We start from the raw sequence: 12500 nt of genomic DNA, 5'->3' as shown, positions 1-12500 counted from the left end.
CTCTGTCACAGTGTCCCATGGTGCGGGAGCCCCCCGTACTGCAAGCAAGCCGACGGTCCGTGCGCTGGGGAAAGGGTGTCCACCGGAGCCCAGGGAAGCTCTCCCCGGCCTGGCTAGGGTTCTGAAGCTGGGACCGGCCCGGGGCTCGTGCTCCGTCCGGCAGGCCCCCGGGTGCGGGAGCCCCGCGTCCTGCAAGCCAGCCAAGGGTCCGGGCGCTGCAGACAGGGGTCCACCGGGACCCGGGGAGGCTCTCCCCGGCCTGGCTGCTTTCAGAAGCAGGGACCCGGGGCCGGTGAGCAGGGGTGGCTGACTTTATCTGCTACGCTGACAGAGCGGAGTTTTCCGCCCACCCCTATATGACCATGTGGTGCAGGAGCACCCGTCCTGCGGCCTGGTGAGGGTCCGGGTGCCCGTGACGGGGTCCATCGGGCCAAGGGAGGCTCCCCAGACTTGGCTGGGATCAGAAGCAGGGACCGGGCCAGGTGGGTGTGTGGCTGGCTAAGTCTTTTCCTTGCTTAAGGAGGAGTTTGGCAGCTAGGGCTGGGCGGAATTTCCGCAATGCTACTTCGCGGAATTTTGAAACAAATTGTGGAAAACGAGCGCACAATCTGAGGGCCTGTGTGCCCGGGACTAGGGTCCCACGTGCTTGGGCAGGCTCCCCGACCTCCCCGGCCTGGCTGCGTTGAGAAGCAGGGACCGGCCCCGGGCCTCCTGATTTTTGGTCAGGGCCTGGGATCCCATGTCCTGCGGCCTGCCAAGTGTCCATCTGCCCAGGACAAAAGACCCTGGTGCAGAGCCCCGGAGCCCTACCGCTATGGCTCAGTGTGGGCAGCTGGGAGTCCTTTCGGTCCCGGCCATCTGGTCGCACCTTTCCCTCGGCCATCTGGTCGCACGCAATGCTTTCCAATGGGGAGACCAGATGGCCGGGCCAGCCTGGAAGTGCCGATGAGGGCCCATTTGACTGCCGGATCCCAGTCAGGGCTCCAGGAGGTCGGGCGCATCCCCGCCTAGGATCCCCTCCGTCACTCGGAGCGCGAGGGTTACAAGAAAGGTGGGTAGCCTTCCTCCGGATTAGTAGGGGCAGGGTATGCCAGGACACCCCTCCTGGGGATGGCGGTTCTCAGGTGGGGACCAGATGGGCCAAGCCCGGACGACACTTCCCCGGGGCGTCCGGTGCTCCCTCCTCCAGCCCGCGGCGAGGCAAAGGGCCCGGGACGGGCTCCATGGGTCGCCTGGGCATCCGGGCCCCGCGAGCTCCGCCGGGCCTCCCAAGCCTGAGGCCCAGCATGGGGTCTACGAGCACCCCCCCCCTGAGGCCTGCAGCCCTGAAGCCCTGGAGCCCTGCAGCCCCGGAGCCCTGCGGCCCTGGAGCCCTGCAGCCCCGGAGCCCTGCAGCCCTGCAGGCCTAGAGCCCTGCAGCCCCGGAGCCCTGCAGCCCTGCAGGCCCGGAGCCCTGCAGCCCCGGAACCCTGCAGCCCCGGAACCCTGCAGCCCCGGAGCCCTGCAGCCCTGGAGCCCTGCAGGCGCAGAGCCCTGCAGCCCTGGAGCCCTGCAGGCGCAGAGCCCTGCAGCCCTGGAGCCCTGCAGGCGCAGAGCCCTGGAGCCCCGGAGCCCTGCAGGCGCAGAGCCCTGGAGCCCCGGAGCCCTGGAGCCCTGCAGCCCCGGAGCCCTGCAGCCCTGGAGCCCTGCAGCCCCGGAGCCCTGCAGCCTGGAGCCCTGCAGCCCTGCAGCCCTGGAGCCCTGGAGCCCTGCAGCCCCGGAGCCCTGCAGCCTGGAGCCCTGCAGGCCCGGAGCCCTGCAGGCCCGGAGCCCTGCAGCCCTAGAGCCCTGCAGCCCCGGAGCCCTGCAGCCCTGGAGCCCTGCAGCTCCGGAGCCCTGCAGCCCCGGAGCCCTGCAGCCCCGGAGCCCTGCAGCCCTGGAGCCCTGCAGCCCCGGAGCCCTGCAGCCCTTGAGCCCCAGAGCCCTGCAGCCACGGAGCCCTGCGTGGGCAGGTGGGAACCCTAGCGCGAAGGCTCAGGGTTGGACAGATGGGAGTCCATTCAGTCCCGGCCATCTGGTTGCACCTCTCCCCTCGGCCATCTGGTCGCGCGCAATGCTTTCCAATGGGGTGACCAGATGGCCAGGCCGGACTGGAAGTCCAGATGAGGGTCCATTCACCTCCCGGATCCATGCCAGGGCTCCAGGAGGTCGGGCGCGTCCGCGCCTAGGGTCCCCTCCGTCACCCGGAGCGCGCGGGTTACAAGAAAGGACGGTAGCCTTCCTCCGGATTAGTAGGGGCAGGGTATGCCGGAACACCCCTCCGGGGCTGGCAGTTCCTTGCCGGGGACCAAATGGGCTACGCCCGGGCAACATCCTCCTAGGCCTCCGGGGCTTCCTCCACCGGCCCGCGGCGTGGCAAAGTGCCCAGGGACAGGCTCCATGGGTCCCGGGCAGTCCTCCCCCGGGCGCCTGGGCCCACGGGCCCCGAGAGCTCCGGTGGTCCTCCCCGTGTCTGAGGACCAGCCGGGGTCCCCCGAGCCCACCCCGGGAAGCAGAGTCCCCCCGAGCCCTTGGCGGGTGGGTGGGCAGGTGGGAGCCCTACCGCTATGGCTCGGGCAGACGGGAGTCTTTTCAGGTGCCGGCCATCCGGTCGCTCCTTTCCCCTCGGCCATCTGGTCGCGCACAAGGCTTTCCAATGGGGCGACCAGATTGCCGGGCCAGGCCTGGAAGTCCCGATGAGGGTCCATTCGCCTCCCGGATCCCAGCCAGGGCTCCAGGAGGCCGGGTACGTTCACCCCTTGGGTCTCCTCCGTCACCCGGAGCGCGCGGGTTAGAAGAAAGGAGGGTAGCCTTCCTCCGGATTACTAGGGACATGGTACTCTGGGACCCCTCTCGGTCCGGCAGCTGGATGGGCCGGGATGCCGCCCCAGCCCCGGGTCTGTCCCGGATACCTGCCGCGTGGCAGGGTGCCCGGGACGGGGTCCGGAGGGCCGGGGGAGGCTTCCTCTGCGCCTGCGGTCCTGGGAGCCCCGGCTGGGTCCAGGGGCCGGGCTCCTGGTCGGGGTCTCCGGCCCCGTCCCCCCACCCTGCGGCACTGCCAAAGGCCCGGGACGGGCTTCTGTTGTGGCCGGGGAGCCTCCCCTCGCTGGTTTGGGTTCAGGAGCTCTGGCCGGGCACGCTGGGGGCCCCGGGGAGGGCGGCCTCCCCACCCTGGGCTCCGTCCTGGGTCCTGCCTCATGGCAGGGTGCCCGGGGCGGGGTCCGGAGGGCCCAGGGAGGCTCCCCCTGCGCCTCCGGGCCCGGGAGCTCCAGATGGGTCCAGGGGCCCGGTCGGGCCCCGGGTCGGGGTCTCCAGCCCTGGGCCCCATCCCCCAGCCTGCGGCACTGCCAAAGGCCCGGGACGGGCTCCGTTGTGGCCGGGGAGCCTCCCCTCGCTGGATCGGGTTCAGGAGCTCCGACCGGGCCCCTGGGGGACCCGGGGAGGGCGGCCTCCCCACCCTGGGCTCCATCATGGGTCCTGCCGTGTGGCAGGCTGCCTGGGGCGGGGACCGGAGGGCCCGGGGAGGCTCCTCCTGTGCCTCCGGGCCTGGGAGCCCCGGCTGGGTCCAGGGGCCCGGTCGGGCCCCAGGTGGGGGGCTCCGTCCCCGGGCTCCGTCCCCCGGCCTGCGGCACGCCCAAAGGCCCAGGACGGGGTTCCGTTGTGGCCGGGGAGCCTCCCTTCGCTTGTCTGGGTTCAGGAGCTTTGGCCGGGCCCCTGGGGGCCCCGGGGAGGGCGGCCTCCCCACCCCGGGCTCCGTCCTGGGTCCTGCCGAGTGGCAGGGGGCCCGGGGTGGGGTCCGGAGGGACCGGGGAGGCTCCCCCTGCGCCTCCGGGCCTGGGAGCCCCGGCTGGGTCCAGGGGCCCGGTCAGGCCCCGGGTCGGGGTCTCTGGTCTCGGGCCCTGTCCCCCGGCCTGCGGCACTCCCAAAGGCCCAGGACGGGGTTCCGTTGTGGCTGGGGAGCCTCCCTTCGCTCGTCTGGGTTCAGGAGCTTTGGCCGGGCCCCTGGGGGCCCCGGGGAGGGCGGCCTCCCCACCCCAGGCTCCGTCCTGCGTCCTGCCGCATGGCAGGGTGCCCGGGGCGGGGTCCGGAGGGCCCGGGGAGGCTCACCCTGCGCCTCAGGGCCCGGGAGCCCCGGCTGGGTCCAGGGGCCTGGTCGGGCCCCGGGTCGGGGTCTCCGGCCCCGGGCCCCGGCCCTCGGCCTGCGGCACTGCCAAAGGCCTTGGACGGGCTCCGTTGTGGCCGGGGAGCCTCCCTTCGCTCGTCTGGGTTCAGGAGCTTTGGCTGGGCCCCTGGGGGCCCCGGGGAGGGCAGCCTCCCCACCCCAGGCTCCGTCCTGGGTCCTGCCGCGTGGCAGGGTGCCCGGGGCGGGGTCCGGAGGGCCAGGGGAGGCTCCCCCTGCGCCTCCGGGCCCGGGAGCCCCAGCTGGGTCCAGGGGCCCGTTTGGGCCCCAGGTCGGGGTCTCCGGCCCCGGGCCCCGTCCCCCGGCCTGCGGCACTGCCAAAGGCCCGGGACGGGGTTCCGTTGTGGCCGGGGAGCCTCCCTTCGCTCATCTGGGTTCAGGAGCTCCGGCCGGTCCCCTGGGCCCCAGGGAGGGCGGCCTCCCCACCCCGGGCTCCGTCCTGGGTCCTGCCGTGTGGCAGGGTGCCCGGGGCGGGGTCCGGAGGGCCCGGGGAGGCTCCCCCTGCGCCTCCGGCCCAGGAGCCCCGGCTGGGTCCAGGGACCCGGTCGGGGCCCGGGTCGGTGTCTCCGGCCCCGGGCCCTGTCCTCCGGCCTGCGGCACTGCCAAAGGCCCGGGACGGGGTTTCGTTGTGGCCGGGGAGCCTCCCTTCGCTCGTCTGGGTTCAGGAGCTCCGACCGGGCCCCTGGGGGACCCGGGAAGGGCGGTCTCCCCACCCCGGGCTCTGTCCTGGGTCCTGCAGTGTGGCAGGGTGCCCGGGGCGGGGTCCTGAGGGCCCGGGGAGGCTTCCCCTGCGCCTCCGGCCTGGGAGCCCTGGCTGGGTCCAGGGGCCCGGTCGGGCCCCGGGTTGGGGTCCCCGGCCCTGGGCCCCTTCCCCCGGCCTGCTGCTCTGCCAAGGGCCCGGGACTGGGATCTGTCGGTCCCGTGCAGGCCTCCCCTGCTTGTCGAGGTTTTCTGTGTGCCCCGGGTCGGAGGGCCCGTCGGGTCCCCCACGCAGCCTCCATGGCTGGGGCCCAGCTGGGGGCCCTGGGCCTCCGGCCCCCCATGCCCCGGCACCCGCTCACTCGTTCGTTGGGGCACAGAGCGACCAGATACCTTCCCTTCCGAGCCCGGCCATCTGGTGGTAACTTTCCCCTTCGGCCATCTGGTCGCGCCTGTCCCCTCGGCCATCTGGTCGCGCACGTCCCATTTGGCAATCTTCCCTTCGGCCATCTGGTCGCGCGCAATGCTTTCCTATGGGGCGACCAGATGGCCGGGCTCGCCTCGAAGTCTCGATGAGGGTCCATTTGCCTCCCGGATCCCAGCGAGGGCTCCAGGAGGTCGGGTACATTCGCGCCTTGGGTCCCCTCTGTCACCTCATGCACACGGATTACTCAAAAGGGGGGTAATTTTCCTCCGGATTACTAGGGAGAGGGTCAGTCAGATCTCCGAGTGGTTTGGCGATTCTGAATCAGGGGAAGGCAGACCCGGGGCCCGCCCGCCGAGGCCCCCAGGGGCCCGGGTATGCTCCTGCCTCTCAGCCCCTTCCCGATGGTCCTTTCCCTACGAGTTTTCTGGGGCAGACCCCCGTGATGTCCGTGGATCCCGAGACAGGGGAAGGCAGCACCCGGGCCCGCCCGCCGGGGCCCGGGTACGCACCTGCCTCTCAGCCCCTTCCCGATGGTCCTTTTTTCTCCGGGTTTGCTGGGTCAGACCTCCGTGATGTCCGGCGACGACGAGACGGGGAAGGCAGCGCCTGGGCCCACCCGCAGGGGGCCCCCGGGGGCCCGGGTGCGCACCTTCCTCCCGGTCTCTGTCGATGGGCCCTCCCTTTGAGCCCGCTCACCCCGGGAGCAGGCAGGGATCTGAAGCCGCCATCCCCCCTGCGCAGGGTGGCCTGCAGAGGGGATGCCCCGGCCGTATTCTGATCGATTGGGCACTCTCGGTCCGTTTAGGGATGGACTGCTTGGCCAGCCTCGGCTGTTGTTTCAAGCGATTAGCTTCCTCCCCGCATGGACCGTCCGACTCGAGGGCCTGCCTTCTGGCGGGAGGCCCTTCACCCTACCCAGCAGAGCGAAGGCCGAGCGGTCCCGGCAGCTCGTGCCCCTCAGTGGTCTGACCCCGAGCGGAAGGGGTCGGGTGGTGCCAGGCCCTCGGACGCTGCTGCCCAGCAGGTCCGTAAAAGGCCCCGTGCGCCACGCCGTCACCCCTCTCCGCCCAGCACATTTCTGCAGCAGCTCGGAACGACCGTTCCGAGGGGTGCCGCCGGCACCCCTGCGTCTCGCTCAGTGTTAGAATCCGGGGTCTCTGGTTGGCGCAGGTATGCACTTGCGACAAGCAGGGACCCTTTTCATCTAAGTCAGGGCAAAGGATCACCTCTTTAAAAATAACCCCTGCTCACCCTCTAGGTAACGTGGCGCGAGCAGTCAGGCTAAATTTCCAGAGGGCATATAGGTTAAGCATTCAAGTTGTCCCATACAATAATCACCTCCCTACCACACAAAGACACAAGGCTGTATTTATATCCAAAATATAATTCTTTATATAAAAGGCTTTCGTTCAGGCAGGTTGCATAAATACAGTTCTCTTAGCAAATCTCAATCCAGTTACTTTCAAAGGCTTAAAGGCAGTCCACAGGTTCCAAAATGGCACAGTTCTACTTAAAATAAGTTCTTTGGGTCTTCTGCGCACTTCGTAGCGCCTTTGGGATGCTCTGGGCAAGGTTTTTGCAGTGCCTTGCCGTTTCTCACGCTTCCCGCGGGAGCCGGAGTACGATTGCCGAGTACCACGCTTCTCGCGTGAGCACCGGCAATGGTTTTCAATGCGGTACGGTCCGGACTGCCAGCGACGCTCCGTACATAGAGGGAAGCACCGGTACGGTGCGAACTCGGGTGATTTCCAGGTACGGTGCGAACCCAGAGGGGTTCAAAAGTAGTACAGCGCGAACCCAGCAGCAGTTCCAAAGCAGTCCAGGGCGAACCAGGATATTTGTACAGTGCGAACCAAGCTATTGGTACGGCGCGAACCAGGATATTTGTACAGTGCGAACCAAGCTATTGGTACGGCGTGAACCAGGATATTTGTACAGTCAGTACGGGGCAATTGTACGGTGCGAACCAACGGGCCCAACTTCGAGGCTTCACAGCGAGGTATGGTCCGTACGAAAGCAAGTACGGGCCGTACTTTCAACGCGCTTGGCACAGTACCTTATTCCTTGGGGGCAAATGTTCGCGGCAGGCTGTGGACGTCTTTCAGGAGTATCCCGCTTCGCGTCTCGGTCCCGGCTCCTCCGTGGACACGGATGCTTCGTGGGGGTGGGCGCTCCTCGGCTCACAGCACACCCACGAGTGCAGAGGCAGGAGGGGCAGCCTGGGGGCGAGATTCCAGCGCAGCGCGCTATCGGTTTTCTCCAGATGGGGCGAACAGTGCCCAAATCCTCCCGGTGATTTCTGCGGCCCGGGGGGGTCGCAGAGCTCGATGTTTAGACAGGGATCTCCTCCTCACTTTGCGAGCGACGGCTCACGGGGGTAGTTGCTCACTTTGTTTAGGCTGGTGGCCCTCACGATGTTTACAGTTACTTCCAGCGGCAGATGGTCGCGTTGTTTAGGGAGATCAAGGCACAAGGTTCTCCAGAGTCAGCAGTGAAAAATCACCCACGGCAGTCTCTTCTTCCTCAAAGGGGGGGGTAGCGCCCAATGTTCCTGGGGCGCAGTTCAGGAGGCAAGTTCTCTAGCAAGCCCTTGGAGATAGTTTGTAAAAGCACAAGTTGAATTAAAGTCTTTTTCTTCAGGCTTTCCTTCTCCTTCCAGCAGACAGGCACCCACTGCAGGCCAGTCTCTCAGGCAGAGAGACAGTATTCCTCCTTCAGCTTCTCCAGGTCCTTCTCCTTCAGGCAGAGTTTCTTCTTGGCGCAAACAGGATCTGATTTCTTAGGAGCCAGGCTCCTACTTTTATAGTGCAATTCTTTTGTTCTTTAGCGCCAGGGGGCCTGGGCCTGGCTCAGTCCAGTTCTGGAGCACTTTGTTATGGTGACTCTGCTCTTTCCTTTCAGCAGCAGGGCAGAGACATCAGCCGCTCCACAGGGGGCGGAGCCGGCTTTGTGCTGGCAGAGCACAGGTCTATTCAAGAGTCAAGGTGTACTCCTCCCACCCATCCTGGTGTAATCTCTATACCCACCACCTGGCAGCCAGCCTGTCTCTGGGGATTCCCCAACCCTGCTCCTCACTGTTGCTAGGCAGAACACACACACCCAGTGCAGAGGCGGACTGAATGGCCAGATCAGTAAATACTAACTTTCTAAAAGTAGTATTTACAAACGCTGGATATTAAAATAAACTTTACTAAAAGAAGTATTTTATTATTCTGAGTTCAGGCATACTAAACATGACTTTCTACCATGCTCTATGAGTCCACTGGGATTACAGGGTGTAGTAATTCCAGCAGCCCATTCGGGCCTATGGAGAGCAGGTAGCCTATCATTAGTGAAAAACGAAAATGGCTGTAATTCACTATTAAGACATGCCACACACATAAGGGCATGTCCTACCTTATGCCTACAATGCACCCTGCCCTTGGGCCTACCAGAGGGGTGACTAATATGTAGTTAAGGGAAGGTTTAGGGAGTGGCAAGTGGGTGCACTTGCGCAGTCAGCGCGACAGTACCAGACTGCACGCAGGTTCTGCAGTGGCAGACCTTAGATACATTTTACTAGGCCGCTTCTGTGGGTGGCACAACCAGTGCTGCAAGCCCACCAGCGGTATTTGTATTTACAAGCCCTGGCCCTCCTGGTGCACTTTACTAGGGGCTGACAGTAAACCAAATGAACCAATCAGGGACACCAATCAATGTATACATTTTACCATAGGGAGAGCATATGCACCTTAGCACTGGTCAGCAGTGGTAAGGTGCCCAGAGTCATAAAACAGCTAACAGGTCAGAAAAAATACAGGAGGAAGGCAAAAAGTTTAGGGATGACCCTGCAAAAAGGGGCAAGTCCAACACAACCCCCTTCCAGCCAAAACGCAGGGTAGACCAATCACCACCGTGATGGTCTTCCCTGCTTGGGGCGATAGAACAAGGACCTGGCCCGCAACTGCAGGGGCAGACTCCAGTTCTAGGCCAATCTGAACCTATTGGACTCCCTCTGTCCATACTCTCAGGGCCCACCAAGCCAATCCATGGGGAACCCTTCTCCTCACCTGTGGACACCACCTGTGCAGCACCTAACCTTAACTGTCCCACAGGTGTGTCCCAACAGACAGACAGCAAAATGCTACAGTGGCCACTGACAGTAGTCAGGGATGAGACCCAGGCCGTATGCCTCTCAGGGCTCTCAATCCTCTGTGGTGCCAGGGAGCGGGGGGCAGTAGCCCCAGGTGCTTGGCACCCTTTGTCCATTCTCCTCCTTGTCAGGTCAGGTATGACATCCTGGCACTGACCCACCAGCCCAAGGACTGTACCTGGTGGCTGGACCCAAGACTGGGGTGGCCTCTCCCACACCCGGTCCTTCTCCTTGGGACTCTGTACCCTCCCACCTGGAGTGGTACCCCCTTCCAGAATTGCCAGGGCACCTGGGGCAGGTGTCCTGCGCAATTCGCCCACCAATTCAGGTGTTCTATCCTGCAACTGGGCGTCCAGGTCAGGGGGGACACCCTGAACCTGGCCCTCCAACCTAGGGTCTAAACCCTTCAGTTGAACCGGGGTCAGAGGCGAGGACTCCCTCCGTCTGCACCCCCTTCCAGAGTACTGCCCACTCCCAACTGGCGTGGTACCCCCAGAAGCAACATGGGTCAGGACACTGATTACAGTAGTCCCACCCTCCAGGTCAGACCACACCTGAACCTGGCTTCCCAACCCTGGGACCAACCCATGCGGTTGAACGCTTGCCTGGCGCACCAGGACTTCCTGGGGAGCACGAATGCCCCCCCTGAGGGTGACACATAACTCATGTGTCATGTGACAGTCTGCCTGGCGCTGATCTCCCGACCCCTGTCCATCTGACAGTGCCTGAAGATCCCCCAGGACAGAAGTGGTGTCACCATGGTCACTCACGGGGGACGCAGCCCTTCTGGCTGGCCCCTGACCCACTGGTTCTTCCACTGGGGACTCTTTCCCCCTCTCACCCCTCAATCTGGACCTCTGCACCCTCCCAACCGGAGCGGTACTGCCAGACATCAGAACTGATGGAGGCCTGCTTACAGACACTCCCAGCTCACCAGACACTAGGGGATCCCCCTCAACGGGCGGCCCATCAGGACAGCCTAGGCTCCCCGCCTGGTGTTCCCTTAAAGAACCATCCAGGCTCGGAGATTGGGTTTCGGGCACCTGGGGGCACGCAGCCCCACACTCACTCCTTCTCCACTGAGACAGGACGTGAGCCCCTACACCCCTCCCACTACCATGGGACCTAGCTGGGCTACTCTGCACCACTTCCACCACTCTGGGTTGGAAGATACCTGAGCCACTCCCCACAGGGTCCCTCCCCAATGCCTCTCCAAACCCTCTGGAATCCACCAAAAGGTCTGCCTCCAATGTGAGTTCTCTGCGGTCAGAGAACTCACTCTCCAGTAGGGGTTGACATAGCTCTGGAAAACAGGGACTTAAAGTATGCTCTCCCACAATTGGATCACACAGCCCCCTAGCAGGGTTAACCAAACTAGCCTTCACCTTACCATCCAGTGCCTCACACACGTACTCCACACCACTCTCCCGAGACTGGCAAGACAGTATCTGACTGTCTCTGTCACACAACCCACACTCTTCTGGGCGGTCTTCACACTCACCTACCAGGACTTCAATTTTGGGGGAACCCCTCTCCCTGCGCCTCTCATCTAGAGTCAGTAGAGTGTCCCTCCCGCCACTAGGACCATGAACCCCTGCGCCAGTTACCCTATTCCCTTCAGGGATACTGCGCACTACTGGAGCTACCTCATGCCCTTGAACCTCCTGGTGTGTGTTAACCCCCTCCTTCAAGTCAGGCGCCACATCTCTGGGTGTGCGTACTACTCTTTCAGCACTAGAAACTTCAATACTGCTGCCACCATCTGAGCTGGATTCCTCCTCCCACTCAGAAAAGCTCAATCTCTGAGCTACGCACCTTTCTTGCTGCTGGGCTGAGACACTCATGGCCTCAAGCCTCTCAAGCTCCATATCATATTTCTTCATTAGGAAGTCATGCTCCATCTGAATCTTTCTTTCTTCAAGAGCCATTTTCTTTTCTGCCAGAGCCAGCTTTCTGCTTTCTAGCTCCAATTGGCTTTTTAATTCCAGCTTTGCCAATAATACTTCGTGATCCCTGGCGGCCTGTCTGTCTGCCAGCTCCTCTGGCAACAGGCCTCTGCCAAAATTGCGAACGCTTTCCGCTGGTTTCAATGGTGTAACTTCCTCAGTTGCACCCCTTGATTCAATCCAGGCTTTCAGCGCCTTGTAGAGATCTGATCTGTTCTTGCATCCTGCATGTGGAACCTTGAGCTTCCTGCAGAAGTACTTGAGTTCAGTTCTCTTGTAGCTGTCCAGTTTTGACTCATCCCATTCAACCTCTGCAGCCTCAGAGGCTTTTGACGCGGTTTTCTCTATGCTGTTTAAGCCCGGCATGGCTTCAAACGCAAGGGATCTTCTTTACTTGGCAAGCGAAATTAAATCATAAAAAGTTCTGTGGCTTAAGCTACTGGACCGTCTACTGTGCAATGGTTAGTAATCACTGCGCAGACACCAAGAACGCAAATCCGTAAATCCGCACCGCTGCCACCAATGTTAGAATCCGGGGTCTCTGGTTGGTGCAGGTATGCACTTGCGACAAGCAGGGACCCTTTTCATCTAAGTCAGGGCAAAGGATCACCTCTTTAAAAATAACCCCTGCTCACCCTCTAGGTAACGTGGCGCGAGCAGTCAGGCTAAATTTCCAGAGGGCATATAGGTTAAGCGTTCAAGTTGTCCCACACAATAATCACCTCCCCAACACACAAAGACACAAGGCTGTATTTATATCCAAAATATAATTCTTTATATAAAAGGCTTTCGTTCAGGCAGGTTGCATAAATACAGTTCTCTTAGCGAATCTCAATCCAGTTACTTTCAAAGGCTTAAAGGCAGTCCACAGGTTCCAAAATGGCACAGTTCTACTTAAAATAAGTTCTTTGGGTCTTCTGCGCACTTCATAGTGCCTTTGCGATGCTCTGGGCAAGGTTTTTGCAGTGCCTTGCCGTTTCTCACGCTTCCCGCATGAGCCGGAGTACGATTGCCGAGTACCACGCTTCTCGCGTGAGCACCGGCAATGGTTTTCAATGCGGTACAGTCCGGATTGCCAGGGACGCTCCGTACATAGAG

This window comes from Triturus cristatus, chromosome 1_1, assembly GCF_964204655.1.
Source record: "Triturus cristatus chromosome 1_1, aTriCri1.1, whole genome shotgun sequence".
Lineage (NCBI taxonomy): Eukaryota > Metazoa > Chordata > Amphibia > Caudata > Salamandridae > Triturus > Triturus cristatus.
This window is presented reverse-complemented; position numbering follows the sequence as displayed.